The sequence below is a fragment of the Orcinus orca genome, chromosome 4 (genome assembly GCF_937001465.1).
Source record: "Orcinus orca chromosome 4, mOrcOrc1.1, whole genome shotgun sequence".
Classification (NCBI taxonomy): Eukaryota; Metazoa; Chordata; class Mammalia; order Artiodactyla; family Delphinidae; genus Orcinus; species Orcinus orca.
The window spans coordinates 130,754,538-130,771,919 of NC_064562.1; the positions used below are offsets into that span (position 1 = coordinate 130,754,538).

Sequence of the window (17,382 nt, forward strand, 5' to 3'; positions counted from 1 at the left end):
CTAAAGTTAAGTTGAGTTTGGAAAATATTTTTTTTAAGTAAAATTTGCCAACACGAGCTAGAAAATATTTATATAAGTTTACAAATCCATTTTGTTAGTTAACACTTCAAGACAATAACATGCTAATTCATCCTTAGTACATACAGATCACAAAAGTACACATAGATACATAATTTATATTTAGTCAATTTTATTATTTTATGGAAACATTTGAGATTATACATTATAAAATAATCGACAGGTTATATTGTAACTCATTGTCTAATTCTACATTCAAGCATATCATATAAAAGGAAATACAAGATAGTTATTATTGCAAAACGTAGCATTTTTTTCCAAATGTACACCTTCACATGCATAAAAAACTTCAATTCTACTTAAGTTTGCTAGGTTCTGAAACACAATATATCTTCATAACAACTTGATATAGTTTTATCACAGGAAGACTGTTTTAATTTCAAGGAAGAATAATGAAGCTAGTCAAAGTTGCATTTTTGCTGTTTAAACGAAATAGTTTGCTTCTAAGTAATACATGACATACCAATGAAATATGAATTTTTAAACTTTCAGAAAGAAAATGAAAAGAATGTTAACCCTTATTTTATTATAGACTACCTTTAAGCCACACTGCATAATCATGTTACTTCAGTCCATGAAATGCCAATTATAATATCCAAATAAACTTCTAGATTTTAAGCTGCAGTTACATTTGCTGTTGGGATTTTCACATTCCATTGGTGGCAAGTTTACATCTGTTAAAATTACTTCAGTTTCAATATAATATTATGCACTTAAATATTCATACATTTTTATTTAATTAATTAATTAATTTATTTTGCGGTACATGGGCCTCACACTACTGCGGCCTCTCCCGTTGCGGAGCACAGGCTCCAGATGCGCAGGCTCAGCGGCCATGGCTCATGGACCCAGCCGCTCCACGGCATGCGGGATCCTCCCGGACCGTGGCACGAACCCGTGTCCCCTGCATCGGCAGGTGGACTCTCAACCACTGCACCGCCAGGGAAGCCCTTCATACATTTTTAATCAAACATGAATACTTGCTTTCATAAAACGGCTTGAGACCTACTTGAAATACCTGCATATAAAAGATCTGAAGTTTTGAGAAAATAATTGAAACATCCCAGGCAAATGACATTTATTTTCAAAGCATGAATATTTAAAGTCTTTGTAGTCTACAACTAAATGACTTTATATTCAAGAATAAACATAATTGTATATAATCAATAGAAAATTAAAATTTTGATACATTTATGTGTTCTGTTTTGAAGATTTTTCTCTAATTCAGTAGACACTTGGACTGGAATTGTAAGGGACTATTGAATCTCCACTTCTGTCTTCTGCATTCAGTACTTCTTAGCTAGTACTAGTCTTTTTCATGCGTGATTCAAAGTCAGAAATTGATTGTATACCTTTTAGGTTGCCTAATGGAGAGACCAAAATAATCAGTCACTCATAACCCAATTAACCCTGGATAATCACCCAATATGGCTCTAGAAGCTAAAAATATTAACAAAGTGCACCTATTTTTTAAAAAAATTGGAAAGTAGTTTCAGGATTAAAGGAATAAACCTTTCAAAGCAAAAGAATCAAATTTATCTCATGTTCCTTTAGTGTGATACACTGATGCTGATGTATTTTAAAACTCTCAGCATGACTGTGAGGCCAGTACCAGTGACAACTTTTGTTTGTAGTGTAACCTCTATTTCTCCTACAATTTTGGAGTTTTAATACCTATAATATTACTCCTGACTCTATCCATCTAGCGGTAAATTAAATGACAAATGAAAGAAATTTAATAACATCACCAAATATTCTCAGTAGTGAACTGTTTGCTTTCCTAAAACATGACATTCTGCATTCAAATAAAATGTAAGTTATATAGCTGTTTTTACTAAATTAAAAGTTGAAATGATAAATATTATGAAATACTATTAAAACATTCTCGTGCATCTAAGAAAAATTTTTAGGAGTTTTAAAATTTACTGTATCCCTTCCAAACACAAGATGCAAGTGGTAAATTTTCAGAGTAGAACATTTACTCTAACCATCTACAGTTAGTAAACTAGAATGTCTGAAAAGACAAGAAAGTGTATTCTAAATACAGCATTACCATATTCACATACGATACCTAATCAGAGTAAGAAACCATAGTTTCTGTTTCAACTTTGATATGGCTTAATAATTCAAGTCTCAAGTTTCATGCTGAGCATGGGACAGGGTTATATTATCTGCATCTGGAAGAGAAGTTGATAGTTATTGAAGCCTACCTCAGCAAACAAACAAAAATCTCAAAAATCTCATCTTACACATAAAGAAACTAGAAAAGAAAACAAAGCTCATGGTTAGTAGAAGCAAGGAAATAACAAAGATCATAGTGCAAGTAAATGAAATACAGACTAAAAAAGCAATAGAAAAGATCAGTGAAACTGGGAGCTGGTTCTTTGAAAAGATAAACAAAATTGATAAACCTTAGCCAGACTCATGAAGAAAAAGAGAGAGTACCCAACTCAATAAAAACAGAAATGAAAGAGGAAAAGTTACAACTGACGCCACAGAAATACAAAGGATCATATGAGATTACTACAAACTATTATATGCAAACAAATTGCACAACCTAGAGGAAATAGATAAATTCCTAGAAACATAATTTTCCAACACTGAATCAGGAAGAGATAGCAAATCTGACCAGACTGGTCATTAGTAATGAAATTGAATCAGTAATCAAAATTCTCCCAACAGACAAAAGCCCAGGACAAGACAGCTTTATAGGGAAGTTTTGTCCTTTTCTTCAGGGCAAAACAGACCACTAACTGTAAACATGTATTGTCAGAAGTTACACCTGCATTTATCTCAGACCTAGACTTTGCAAGGAATATAATTTCTTGAGGCCTTTTTGAAAGTTTTAATGGACTTCAGTAGGAATGGTAAAGAATAAATATTTCTTGCTAGGATACAAACAGTCTGCCTGGGTTTGAATGAAATATAAACATAGAAGCTGAGTCTTACTACTTAAAAAAATTCACTCAAAAACTATAACCCTAAATTAAGTTATTAATCTATACATTGGGTATTAAGCTGTACCCAACTACTGTATGGCTGAAGGTCTGTAACAGTGACCCATGATGGGCCCATATGTGACGAGCATTTCCACAGTCTCCATTAGCTCAGAGGGATACGTTGCAAAGCCTGCCTGCATTTGGCCCACTTTTTTAGCAGTAACTTGATTTTTTGTTGGAAAAGTGCATCTCCATATGTACCATCTCCTCCCTCTCAGGAAGAAGATGGCATCGTTTTTAGATAAGTACATGGTTATGGATATTGGTGATTGAAGGGAAGAAGGAAGCAATGATGATCACCCATGAAGTTAAGGTAGGTATCTATTACCTCAAAATTTCAAATTTTATTTTATTTTCTGCCTCAGATAAAAGAAGTATATTATATACTTCTCTCTGAATTATGAAAAATGAAGGCAGTATCAAAGCATACAGTCATTAACATTTTTCTCTATGTGGATTCACAATTACAAATTGACACCATGTTTTAAAATGCCTTTGAAGAAACTATCTTCTATTAAAGCATGTTACTCATCTACTCAGCTTAGCTATGAAATCAAGATATCAACATATCTTAATAACTTAAATCAGTTTTTATCAAGTAAAATTCATATATATGGCAATTCAGATATTTTTGGAAAGCCAAGTATGCTATTTATTTTTGTTACATTATTTTAGAACTCTGAAAATCAGCTTAAGTAAGGAGAGATAGGCACACAAAAACATTTGTACAACTATAAACATGAAGGTTTAAATTGCTTTCCAAATTTATGAAACACTCTCCATGTACCCATATGAAGACCATTGTACTGTGTTTAAATTACACTGTATTTCTCATCATGTAAAACTGCTGCATGTAAATACATGAAGACAATTATTTGAAGATTTTTAATTTTTGAATTGATTGCATAATGACTCATAGTTTATTATTAGTAAAATATAAATAAAAGTGACCTACAATTATTTTACTTTTAAATCAAATTCCCGGATGATCTTATCTCTTTTACATTATATACTGATTACTCTCAAATGAAAACAGATATTTGATTCCTAATCTTTATTGTGTATAGCTTTGTCAGTTTTGAAGAATATCTAGGATCAAACTGTAGAGCAAAATTATATCTTGCTAAAGATGCATATTTTTGCTCTAGGTAATATCTCCCAAGTGATATGAATTCTCTTGTCAAATAAGTTAAGAATACATTAAATACTATGAATTTCATGTACAAAGACTGAAAAAGAAAAACCACTCCATGTACTCTGCAATACTTTAGTCTCTCCCCTTTAACATAATAGAAAATAATTAATGAAGTTATATTCAAGTTTCTGTTTAGTTACTTTTGAAATCCATTATTACATATGCAGGTAAGTTAAAGGTGCAGATGCATTACATGTTGGGAAAAACTGAATATACATAATTATTCTGTCTAATATTTCCATTTCAAAATGTTATGTTGAAAACTTAAAAAATTTTTATTCAAATGCTATTATTTGCTGAAATTTTAGAATATGGTATTTTGGTCATTAATGAGTTTTTATGCAAATGCAGTTTTATTCAAAGTAGGCAGTGCTTTTGTGATCTTGAAGTGAAGCCCTTTCCTAAGAGCGTGCAGTGGGAAAAGCCACCAAACACATTAAGGAGAAATTGAAGAAGTGTAACTTACTTTATCACCTGCTCATCATTAGCTAGAAATATATTTTCTAAATTACATAAAGACTGAAAATGTGTTTTGAATTATTTGAGCTTTGATCTCATTCTTAATTAAAATAATTCTAATTATTTAATGTAATTCTAAATCTCAGATTGTATCAAAGAAATGTAATTCCATGGATAGGGAGCCTTCAATGATGATTGGGTCTGTGGTCCTGAGCCCCAAATGTTCACATGTTCAGCAGTTGTTATTATCATTCCCTCTGCCAGACACAGAGGTGATTAACATGATACAGTAACTAGTAGACATGGCTCCCATTTAAAGAACTTATTGAAGGAGGTAGATTGATGGATGATAGATAAAAGATAGAAGAAAAATAAACAAATAGATCAATCAAATTGCATGTACAATGGTAAAGATGTCCTTTAGTTTTGTTTAAGGACAAAAGGTTTTTGGAGGAGGTAATGCTTTGGGGAAAAAGGTATAATTCTTGCTGTGTTCTAGAAACTCTATGTGTGAAGGATAGAATTTGAATACAAAATTACAGTAATCTGATGAGTCAGAAATATATCACATATATTTGGAAAAGAGGATAACTTAAAACTAAAATAAGATAGTAAGAGAGGAAAGAAAACTTTAAGAAAAATTTGTGTAGTAACATTGGAAGAACATGTTGGTGATTATGTGGATGAGGTTTGTAATAAAGCGTTAAACTCTATTTTGATACTTGACTGCAAATAGCTTTTAAGCCTCACACTGCCTCTTCCTGTGCCTCTCACCTGGGCACTAGGATAAGGAAGCCCAGGTGTTCCTCCTTTAGCACGTGTAGGAGATTCAAACCGCCCAATCCCTGCCTTCTGTTGGGAATCCCCACCCAGGCCCGCCCCTTGACCACAATAAAAGCCTCAACTCAGTCTGCTTTCCTTCTTCTCTCATGCTGTTTTGGATTTGCTCGTGACAGCTCTGCTTGTCCTGGAGAGCTCAGTTATGTAAGTCATAAATCTTTTCATACCTTGTTGGTGTATGTGTGTCATCATCTGTCGCCACATTCAAACCAAGTTTTGGGTGGAGTTTCCTCCTGTTTTTACAAAGTGGCCTAGGTACAACAATGTTGAAAGGAGTTTAATGGAGAAGGACTTCCAGATTTTTACTGTAGGTAGGTTACTAGGCATTGATTCTTTTTTTTTTTTTTTTTATTCTCCAAAAAACCCCACAAAAAATCAAAAACCAGAAGGGCTGGGTCATAATGAAGTTCATTAGGGGTCATGATTTTTCACTTTTATGTTTATTGAATTTAAGGTGCCTGTTGAGACGTTTAGTTGTCTAGCACATTTTTGGCTTAGGAAATCAAAAGAGAATATAGAAATCAGAGTCATTTTAATATAAGGAATAGTTGAAAGCATGCGAAATGAAAATGCAATTTAGTGATAGCTTAAAAGAAATTGTAGGGGAGACGCAAGGGGGAAGAGATATGGGAACATATGTATATGTATAACTGATTCACTTTGTTATAAAGCAGAAACTAACACACCATTGTAAAGCAATTATACTCCAATAAAGATGTAAAAAAAAAGAAATTGTAGCAACAGATGAATTCTCTCATATATATAGCACTTTTCATGCCTTTTAAGTTTTAAGACTTCAGAACTAAATTAGCAGCTTCTAGTAGTTTCAGAAGCTGACTTCTACCACATATGTGCTAATTATAAGTACTCTTTTTCATTTAAAGTGTCTTAATAGCATGGATTTATGCACAGCTAGATATTAGTTTCCTCACAAATTCGTGTAAAGATGCACCCATTGTTGACATACACTAAGAAAAAAAGAAAAATCATTGGGGACTGTTTCCTGATTCATGCCTTCTGGGCTCTTATTTCACCAAACCATATTAAATGGTAGAAAAAAACACAAAATCTTAAAAATCTCAGGTAAAACTTTTTTTCCAGACATTGCTTTGCTGTGTAAGACTAAATACATTTAGAATAGATAGCCTTCCTCAATGTTTAGTAAACCTCTGCTCAGCTGATTTGATTCTCCTTTAATTCTGTTGGTCACTGATTTCAGTTACCATTATTTCAGCTGTTCTATATCAGAGCACATCATCCTTTAGACATTATTATAGTCTATCTGAGTAACCCAAAATTCTGTGCTCTAAGTAAGTTATTCAGATGGATAGGTAATTAAATTTCTTTGGGCAATAAGGTCATTTCTGTCAACCAGCGAAGCACAACCAGCAATCAAAAGTTAACTTTTAATTTTGTTACTTAGTATGAATGTTTCTAAAGAGCACAAAAGTGTAAAATTAGTTTTCTCTGGGGGAAAAACATAAAACTTTTTAAACTTAATTCCTGTCAATTATCATAAAACATTTAGATTTATTAAACTTCTTTTATGATTAAATGACTGTCACTTTTCCTGTACTTAACATGTTAACATTAATATTTCTCTACTTCTTGTATGAAATTCTCTTGAAGTTCAGAAATTATACTCCCTATTCTTTCTTGCTCCTTAAACTCACTTTCTTAATTTTTATAAACCCACCACCACTATTTTTTTTAATCTGAAATATTTAGGATCAAAGTTTTACAAATTGTGTATAAAAGTTAAGCCAGCTGACAAGAACACAATCCTTCACTATTTTTCACCTGGAGTTGCATAATCTCTGTGACACGAAAACAGTCCATACCTAAGCCATTACTCACTTTGGTATATGAAATTAAAGGTACTTGAGTTCAGTTACTAAGACCATGTTATCTGTTAACTCAGAAGAAATGAACAGAGTTAGTGTATCGGTTGCTGTCCCAGGGAAGCTGGCACATGTATTCTGTCTGAATTGGATTTTAAAAAACAACAACTTTAGGAAACGTATAATATTTTAACTAAAATCATCTGCCAATATATTCAGGAAAAAACATCATAATAAAAACATAGCTTAAATATATTTGCTTTCTTCTAGTTAATTAGATTCTCCTCAATTCAGACTTGCTGAGAGTGTTGTTCTCCTGTATTTCAAAAGGGTTCCTTTCCCCCTCTCCCTGCTGGAGGCATGAGGTGATTTTAATCTAACATTTACTGTGAGAACATGGTGGCAGGCACTCCTGGAGATAAACCTCAGAAACTAGTGCAGGCTCCCCTGTGACTGGGTGCCCTTGGGGTTTTAAACTGAATTGTCCACACTGAGCTACCAGCAGTTTGTCAGTTATAGTTCAGGTTTTCCTACCCTGGCACTGGTTACCTCCATGAGCTCCACCAGGCTCTCAGGAAATAACAGAACATAACCCCTCATGCTTCCAGCAGGGGGTGAAAAAAGAAACCCTTTTGGAAATATACCAGAACACTCTGTTCTCTTTAACAAGGCCTGACCTCAGGAGAAACTAACCAGAGCTTAACTTTTTGAGTTTTATCAGAGTCTAATGGAACTGGGGGAAGGAATATCCGTAACTCCAGCCCACTCTAGCTATGTCATCCCACCTGAGGGAGGAGGGAAAAAAATGAGAAACACTTGTGGAGCTTTCAGACCAGAGGCATAGACTTGCTGACAGACTGAGACCTAGTCATAGAACTATAGTGTGCTTCCCCTCCCCCAACACCTCACCACCCCATTACTAAAGACCTATTTACCTCAGTTCCTTTTACCTAGTAGATCATGTCTGGCTATCAAGAAGTAATTATAAGGCATACTGAAAGCCAAAAAAAAAATACCCCCCCCCCAAAACAAAGTTTGAAAAAGTTTGAAGAGATAGGGCATCAGAACCAGACCTGGCAGGGATGTTAAGATTATCAATATAGGGCATTTAAAACTACTATCATTAATTTGCTCTATGATAGAGGGCTCTAATGGATAAAGTACATAGCATGCAAAAACAAAAGGGCAGTATAAACAGAGATGGAAATCCTTAAAAAAAATTACTAGAAGCAAAACACAGTAACAGCAATGAAGAATTACTTTGGTTTTAATAACACACTAGACATAACTGATGAAAGAAGCTCTGAATTTGAAGATACATCATTAGAGACCTCCTATACTGAGAAGCAAAGAAAACAAATCCCAAAAATAAGGAACAGAATATCCCAGGACTATGGGTAAATTGTAACATGTATGTAATGGAAATACCAGAAGGAAAAGAGAAACAGAAGAAATATTTGAAACAATAACTGAGAATTTTCCCTAATTTAATGTCAGATACCAAACTACAGGTCCAGGAGGATCAAAGAAAACCAAGCCATATAAATGCCAACAAATCTACACCTAGGCATATCACTTTTTAACTACTGAAAATGAAAAATAAAATACTGGAGAACATAAAAAGCCAGGATTTGGTGTGGGGGGAATACTTTACCTATACAGAAACAGATGAGAATTAAAGTCTGACTTCTCTTTGGAAACCATAAAAGCAAGAGAGTGGAGTGAACTATTTTAAATGGTCAAAGACCATCAACCTATCTGTACCCTGGAAATTATCCTTCAAAAATGAGGGGAAGGAGAGTCTTTCAGACAAACAAAAATTGAGGGAATTTGTCCTGCCTTGCAAGAAATGTTAAAAGCAGTCCTTTAAAGAGAAGAGAAATAATATAGGTCAGAAACTTAGATCTCTATAATAAGGGAAGAACATCAGAGAAGGAATAAGTGAAAGTAAAATACACTTATTTTTCTTATTGATCAAACATGTAAGTTCAAAATAATAGCAATGTACTTGATTATGTATGCTTACGTATACATCTTATATGTGTATATATGCTTGGGTATGAATATGTAAGTGAATTGAATGACAGCAATGCTACAAGGGATGGGAGGAAGGAATTAAGGGTTTTTTTTGGTGGTGTTACTTTAAGGTACTCCTCACTACTCCTGAAGTAGTGTAGTGTTTTCTGAAAGTGGACTAGGATTGGCTGTAAATGTGTACTTTCAAACTCTAGGGCAACCATTTAAAAAGTAAATATATGTGTATGTGTGCATATGTGTGTGTATGTATATACAATATACTTAAAAAAGAATATGGGATCATATATATCCCTTTAAAAACACTAAAGGTAGGGGCTTCCCTGGTGGTGCAGTGGTTGAGAGTCTGCCTGCCAATGCAGGGACACAGGTTCGTGCCCCGGTCCAGGAAGATCCCACATGCTGCGGAGCGGCTGGGCCCGTGAGCTATGGCCGCTGAGCCTGCGCGTCCGGAGCCTGTGCTCCACAACGGGAGAGGCCCGCATACCGCAAAAAAAAAAAAAAAAAAAAAAACACTAAAGGTAAAAAGAGTGGAAGAAAAAAATAGAAACAAAGATAGAAAACAGTAATGGATATGTGACATAATATTCTAGCTGTACCAATAATGATTTTGAACATCAGTGTTCTAAATGTACCAATTAAAAACAGGGATTGTCAGAGTGAGTAAGCAAGACCCAAGTATATGCTGCTTACAAGAAACCCATTTTATACACACACAGGATGCAGAGACAGGCACATGCAGAGAGACAGAGACACGCAGAGACACAGAGACAGACACATGCAGAGACACTGACAGACATGCAGAGACAGTCACAGAGAGATAGATACAGACAGAGATGCACGCAGAGACAGACACAGAAACACAGAGAGACAGAGACACAGAAACAGACACACAGAGACACGCAGAGACACAGAGACACACACAGAGGCATGCACGCACACAGGCACACCCCCACACCCCCAGGGACATGCCCCCCCCAGGGACACAGAGGCACCCCCCCAGACACCCCCAGAGACACACATCTTCCCAGACACCCCCAGAGACACATTCCCTCCCAGACATCCCCACAGACACCCCCAGTGACACAGACACACTCTCCCAGGCACCCCCAGGGGCTCAGAGACACACACCCCCAGGTAGCCCCCAGAGGCACAGAGACACACCCACAGACACCCACACAGATTACAGTTAAATGGATTGTGACATATACCATGCTAAGTGTAATTATAAATTGCAAGAGTAGCTATATTAATTTCAGACAGAGCCAGTTTACAATAAGGAAACTTGTCAGCAATAAAGAAGGGCATTACATAATGATTAATGGGCCAGTTCTCCAAGAAGACATCACAATCCTTAATATGTATGCACCAAATAACAGTGTCAAACTATGTGAGGGAAAAACTAATAGAGCTGCAAGAAGAAATAGATGAATCCACTATCCTTTTGGATATTTCAACACCTTCTATCCAAAATGAACATACCTGGCAGGCAGAAAGTCAGTGGGACTTGACTTTTATTATCCAAAATATACAAAGAACTCTTAACAGCAATAGGAAAACAAGCAACCTAACAAAAAAATAGGCCAAAGACTTCACTAAAGAGACATACAGATGTACCACTGTGGTGTGGGATGTTGATAATGAGGGCGGCTCTGTTTGTGTGGGGTTAGGGTCTATATGGAAAAATCTCTGTACCTTCCTCTCCACTTTGCTGTGAACATAAAACTGGCCTAAAAAGTCTTAATATTTAGAAGAAAGATTTTTTTAATGCCTACTCGTATTTTAAACCAACTTAATTTTTTGTGGAATCAAAGTAAACACACCAAAGTAGGATATGCCACTCAAGAAATAGCTGATAAAATTATGGCTTAGACAAAAACTGCCATTTCAGAGTAGCGAGAATTTTTTTCCCCCAAATATTGTTCCTTGATGTTATTTGAAGAAACTTTGAGACAGGCTGTTCCTATGTTTTGGGGGGGAAAGTCATGAGAATTTATCCCTTTTGTTAAGCATTGTAAGCCTGATACCTTTGATAGTTGGGCTGCCAAGAGCTACATTGCACAGTGGGACAGTGAGAAAGGTCATTCAAGACAGAGAAGCATCTTGCCAGACAATGTCACCATGAAGGGACTGTTTCATTGCTGAGTGGGAACTACTGCTTCCTTGTTGAGTGGTACAAGAGGGGTTAACTTTTTTTCCTCAAGGTATATAAGTTCAGTTTTAGTGCTGCCTTAATAGCACAAACACCAAGATTCAGAGTTGGCAGTGGAAATGTCTTATATTAAATAATATAATATATATCCAGTAGAAGTCTCTACTGGATAAGGGTCAGAAGTAAATACTGATCTTACTCAGGGTATGAAGAAGTTGTTGCAGATACGTGGGCCAACCCAGTGAACTGTGTGGCTGGTGAGCAGCCTTGAACTTTATGAGTAAAGGGAATTAAAAGTTCAGAATCAAACTTACTGAAAGAGAATATTTGAGGGCCAGGAATTTATATTGTGAGACAACCCATATTTTGAGTTAGTAGAGAGAGAATTTTCTTCTGTCTTCTGGAACTTCTATGTGTGGGGGACAAAAGAAAGGCTAACTCTGGTGTGCAGCTGAGTACATAGTTGATTAGAATATTTACTAGGAATTTTACTACATTTGTATATGTATTTAGATAATTGTTGTGCTGTAATCAGACATTTGCATAGGTTTTAATGATCCCTAATCCTATTTTCATACATGTATAATTTTATAGAAACATATATCTATGATTAAAATGCTGACTTGCAAAAAAAGAATTTATTGAACAAATATGGCAACTTTTAAATGGACTTTCTTGTGTAGGAAAGATAATTTGTGTATTAATCTTTAAACCCGATACTTCATTAACATTTGAAGCTGAAAATACGTTTATTTTGCATAAATTAATGGACATATAATAAAGCTAAAATAGGTTTTTAAAAATCACACATTAAGTACAAAAGGGAATTTAGAAAATAAAGTGTTAACTGGATACCTTCTTGCTTTTTTGTAGCAATTGTACAGAGTTAATACATTATGTTCTATACATCAAGGAATGAAATTTTATTCAAGATTTATTTATTTATTTATTTATTTTTGTGGTACGCGGGCCTCTCACTGCTGTGGCCTCTCCAGTTGCGGAGCACAGGCTCCGGACGCGCAGGCTCAGCGGCCATGGCTCACGGGCCCAGCTGCTCCGTGGCATGTGGGATCTTCCCGGACCGGGTCACGAACCCGTGTCCCCTGCATCGGCAGGTGGACTCTCAACCGCTGCGCCACCAGGGAAGCCCCAAGATTTATTTATTTTTAAAAGCTATGTGATTGGGTGATATTTTAAGTCATGAAAGACAGAGTTTTGAAATAATAGGTGAGATGAGAATACAGAACACTGTTGCCATGTCGGTGGAGGCTCATAATCCTAATAGTTCCTCAAATATTAAAAAAAAATGGAGGTGTGGTGAAAACTAACATAGAAGTCATGAGTAGTAAAAGGAGAAAGTCATTGTTTTTCAGTAAAGCTTTAACAAATGAATGTAACAACAAAAGAGAAAATGCTGCGGCTTAGAAAGTAACTTGCCATAGTACCTTTTCATTTCTAGTTGATAATAGGTTTTGTGTCCTTTCTTCTACAGTAATATGTTCATTACACACACAACTTAGAGCAAAGTTAGCCAAAGAGTCTCTTAAAAATATAAAACGGTTATTTTTATATGATCTTTTGAGCTACATAAGCCTGGCATTAGGTTACCTAGAGCTGCGGTCCCCAAACTTTGCAGCACCAGGGACCGGTTTCACAGAAGACAGTTTTTCCACAGACCGGGGTGGGGGGATGGTTTTAGGATGACTCAAGTGCATTACATTTATTGTGCACTTTATTTCTATTATTATTACATTGTAATATATAATAAAATAATTATACAACTCACCATAATGCAGAATCAGTGGGAGCCCTGAGCTTGTTTTCACATGTCACTCACTGATAGGGTTCTGATATGAGTCTGCAAGCAACTGATTTATTATGGTCTCTGTGCAGTCAAACCTCTCTGCTAATGATAATCTGTATTTGCAGCTGCTCCCCAGCGCTAGCATCACTTCAGCTCCACCTCGGATCATCAGGCATTAGATTCTCATAAGGAGCACGCAACTTAGATCCCTCGCATGTGCAGAGCATAGTAGGGTTCACGCTCCTATGAGAATCTAATGCCGCTGCTGATCGGACAGGAGGCAGAGCTCAGGCGATAATGTGAGCGTTGGGGAGTGGCTGTAAATACGGATGAAGCTTCGCTCGCTCACCCGCCGCTCACCTCCTGCTGTGTGGCCTGGTTCCTAACAGGCCATGGACCGGTACCGGTTGGTCCATGGCCCAGGGATTTAGGACCCTGGACCTAGAGGATCATAATTCAATATTAAGATAAAATGTGAGTAAGAATTTTTAGTTCCCTGTTGAAGAAAAATTATTTTACCAACACTCAGTTTATTTCCCAACATTTAAGGAGGGCATGCTTTTTTCTGTGTATATCACTCATTTGTCTAAACTGGAGAGTGATAGTACCACTCCAGCAGATCAGCACTCCGTAAGCCTCATCTCATGTTGGCATACACTCCATCACATACCTGTTCATGAGGAAGCAAGACAAGCCCATCCGTCAATTAATCAACTAATCCATCAAATCTGAAGTATAATTGTAAAAAGTGTTCTTGTAAAATGTGTTCAGAAAAATAATTTTTCCTTTAGCCAAGCAAGGGCTAAATTGGATAACACAGATGTGGTATTTTATTAATTGAAGGACCTTGGTTTAATTAATGATGGCACACATAGGCCTATTTAATATTCATGGCTAGGAAGTAGAAAGCCAGCATGCGTCTTAGTCCTGTGCCTCTGGCTTATAAAGTCTATTTTATTTTTTTTGTCTGTGTCAAAATTCGGATTTGCTTTTCATCAGATTAACAGCGCTTTTTTAGAAGATGTAGACTTTTTAAATCTCTTTATCTACAACACTTTGCAAATGCAAACTAAGCAGCACAAAGGGACACTGAATATTCATAGGATGAATTAACGGATAAAAGTACAAAATGAACACTCTAATGATAAGTAGATTGGAATGAAGAAGAACAAACAGGATTAAATAATCAAAACTATTTTATTTGGAATGCACATATGTTTATGAGCTTTGGCTGAAAGAGACAACAAAAAGTTTTAATTATAACAGGTAAGAATGTAAAATAATGGAGGGATAGCATAAGAATGGGCTCTTTTTTTCCTTTGAACACTTTTTTTGAAATTTAGAATTAACATGTTTTTATTTGAATCGTCAATGAAAAAAGTCAACAGTTGCTGCCCTTTCTAATCTCTTTTTCTAACTGCTTTGTATTAAAAATAAGTTTTCCCTACTGCTAGTTTCCATGTGGACAGCTGATCCCTGAGGATGTTCTTAGGCTGTCTTTTTCCTTCGCCCATTTTTTTCCCCCCAGGTGGGGATAAGGGGCTGTGTCTTGCCTGATTGTTAATCTCAGAAGAGATTATTGACTCACACAGGATTGGCTCACACCCTCCTCTGCAGAACCAGCCTGCCCCACCCCCCCAGGCAGTCATTTGTGCAGAAGCTCTACCCTGTTGGGCTGGGCTTCACTGGTCCAGCCTGGTCTGTACCTTGCTGAGTAGGTCTGCCTGATTCTGGGTTCAAGCAACCCTGAAGGCCTATTCTTTAGTCTGTCCTCTATCAGGGATAAAGTTGAAGGTTTGGATCCATTTGCCCCTGTTTTGACTTAACGTCTCAACTTGTTCAGAATCCAACAGGGATGGAACGTGTATTTGTTTTCATCAAGCTATGTTTTTCCTTTCTATATCCAAGTATTTATCTGAGGCTTATTATCTTCCTTTAATTAATTATGCTGTTACAATGCCAAGACTTCTCTCCTTTTTCTAATCTGAGTTTTAACATGATTACTGAGTTCTAATTCCAATGTAGTAGTTTCTGATTTCTTACGATAAAACCCTACACTTAATTTACTGATGTTTTCTTTCTAGTTGAACAAGTGAAACGTGTTCTCTTTCTTTCTTTTAAATTACATATTTCACACCTCTAACCCTGGGATTCTGAATACAAGTGGCATTAAACACTGAGCCTCTACCAAGGGCCCCACAGATTATCTATAAAAAACAAAGAGTCCAAGTCACATTCCTTTCAGGTAGGATGAGTCCGCATAATTACTAGACAGTAAATATCCACCAGAGGTGCAGCCCAACAAGCCAGTGTTGACTGTCTGTGACATGTGCTCCAAACTACCTGGCTACTGTTTTAACTAATAATCTAGAAGATGCTGTGACCAGTTAAAACCACCCAGTTTTCTATTCCGATTATCTGTGACTCCCCAAAACAGCTCCTCTCTGGTTGTGTATCATCTCCCACACTATCATCACAGAATGGTCTGTCATTACTTTCCTCTCACCCAAAACCCCCTCTTTTATTACCAGATCATTTCACCACGTCCTCTGGAACCTCTGCATATTTTGGAAAACAAATTCTCATCCTAACTTCTCCCTTCAACATTCCCTTTGTTGACTTGTACCAAAACCGGAAACTTTCTCTTACCCTCTTAGGTATATAGTGTTTATTCTTGCATACCCAGGGCCCTCAAAACAAGAAAGTGCGGACAGAAACTTACATGGTATTGTTTGCTGCTGCTTCTACACACACCATCTGCACCTTTTGTAAAATAGCCTTCTTGCACTCAGGTTAAAAACAATAAGCTATAGCACTCTGACTCTCATTTTTCCCCAAGTAAATTTATGTTCATTTTCTGCTGATTTCCTAGATCAAACTCTTCTATCCTTTTGAAGATTTTTGCTGACTTCTGGTTTTATCTGGAATACCCAACAGCAACTAGTCTTAGTTACAGGATACCCTTGTATCTGTTGGACTTCTTGCACTACTTTAAGGATACATTCTTTTAAATAATACTGACTTCCTACATAGTTGAAATCAAGTTCAAATCCCAAATCTTAGGTCAGTTTTTCTTATTCAATTATTCCCACTATATTTCTTCTCTGGCTTGATTGAAAAACCCAATCCTATAATATCTAAGGTTTTTTTTTTAGATTTTTTAAATCAGCTTTCTTTTTGGCCTGTCAGCTTTCTAGTAAGGCATATTATTTCAACTCAGTTTTGCCAGTGTTCTTTATTTACACTTAACCTGGTAAAACTACAGTCTGAGAAACTCAAATTATAATACTGTTCATTCGCTATGCCAAATCTGAGGCAGCTGAAAATTCGTCTATGAAATCATATAACCTTGAAGGCTTCCCGCTACTAATTTTAGTGTTCACCTCAATTGTGCCTTCTGTGTTGCAGAACAAACTTTTGTTTCTCTCATTTTTCACATCAGCTACTTCAATAATTGTCCAATCTCCTTAAATATTTGACCATCTCTCTCTCAGCATAATTACAATTTCTTCACAGAAAAAATGAAAGTCAACATCTTGCCTTACATTGATGCTTTGAATGTAATTGATATTGTCATGGTAATGATCTGAGTTTTAGAAAAATTGCAAATTTCCAAATGTGCTTAAGATTACTTTCTAACTTAGCAATACATAAGAGAAACACATCACATTAAAGTAAAAGGATTTTGATATGTAAAGTGTTTCAGATAGTTATAAGAGTTTAACTTTGATGCCAGTCCTCCATTTTAAAGAAGTAATAATCTTAATTGCAGATAAAATTACCAAATCATTTATTTCTCTTTCTAATCCTTATTGTTAACAAAGAATTTACTTTGCACATAGAATTCTGCTGACTCCATCAAGATACTTAGATAACCCACACTCTAATCTATATAAACTTAATAGTTAAAGAGAAATTTTAGTTTCAGTAACTGCCTCTGAGTTTAATATTTATTTCTATAGGGGTGGTAGTTATCTTAT

At 35.9% G+C, this 17,382-nt stretch overlaps 1 protein-coding gene across 15 annotated transcripts in view; it reads left to right on the top strand.

The window, feature by feature from the left end:
* The window catches only part of LOC117198274 (uncharacterized), a 120,653-nt gene that overhangs the window by 68,616 nt on the left and 34,655 nt on the right, over window positions 1-17,382 (top strand). For 10 of the 15 annotated variants that reach the window (XR_007476864.1, XR_007476861.1, XR_004479358.2 and 7 more), the window contains one exon: window positions 3,296-3,390. The exons of 3 other annotated variants lie outside the window; for them this stretch is intronic. The gene's annotated coding sequence lies outside the window, so the exon portion shown is untranslated. Of the gene's footprint in view, window positions 1-3,295; window positions 3,391-4,256; window positions 5,716-17,382 lie in introns of those variants that run through there. 2 more of the 15 variants (XR_007476869.1, XR_007476867.1) reach the window with 2 other exon arrangements.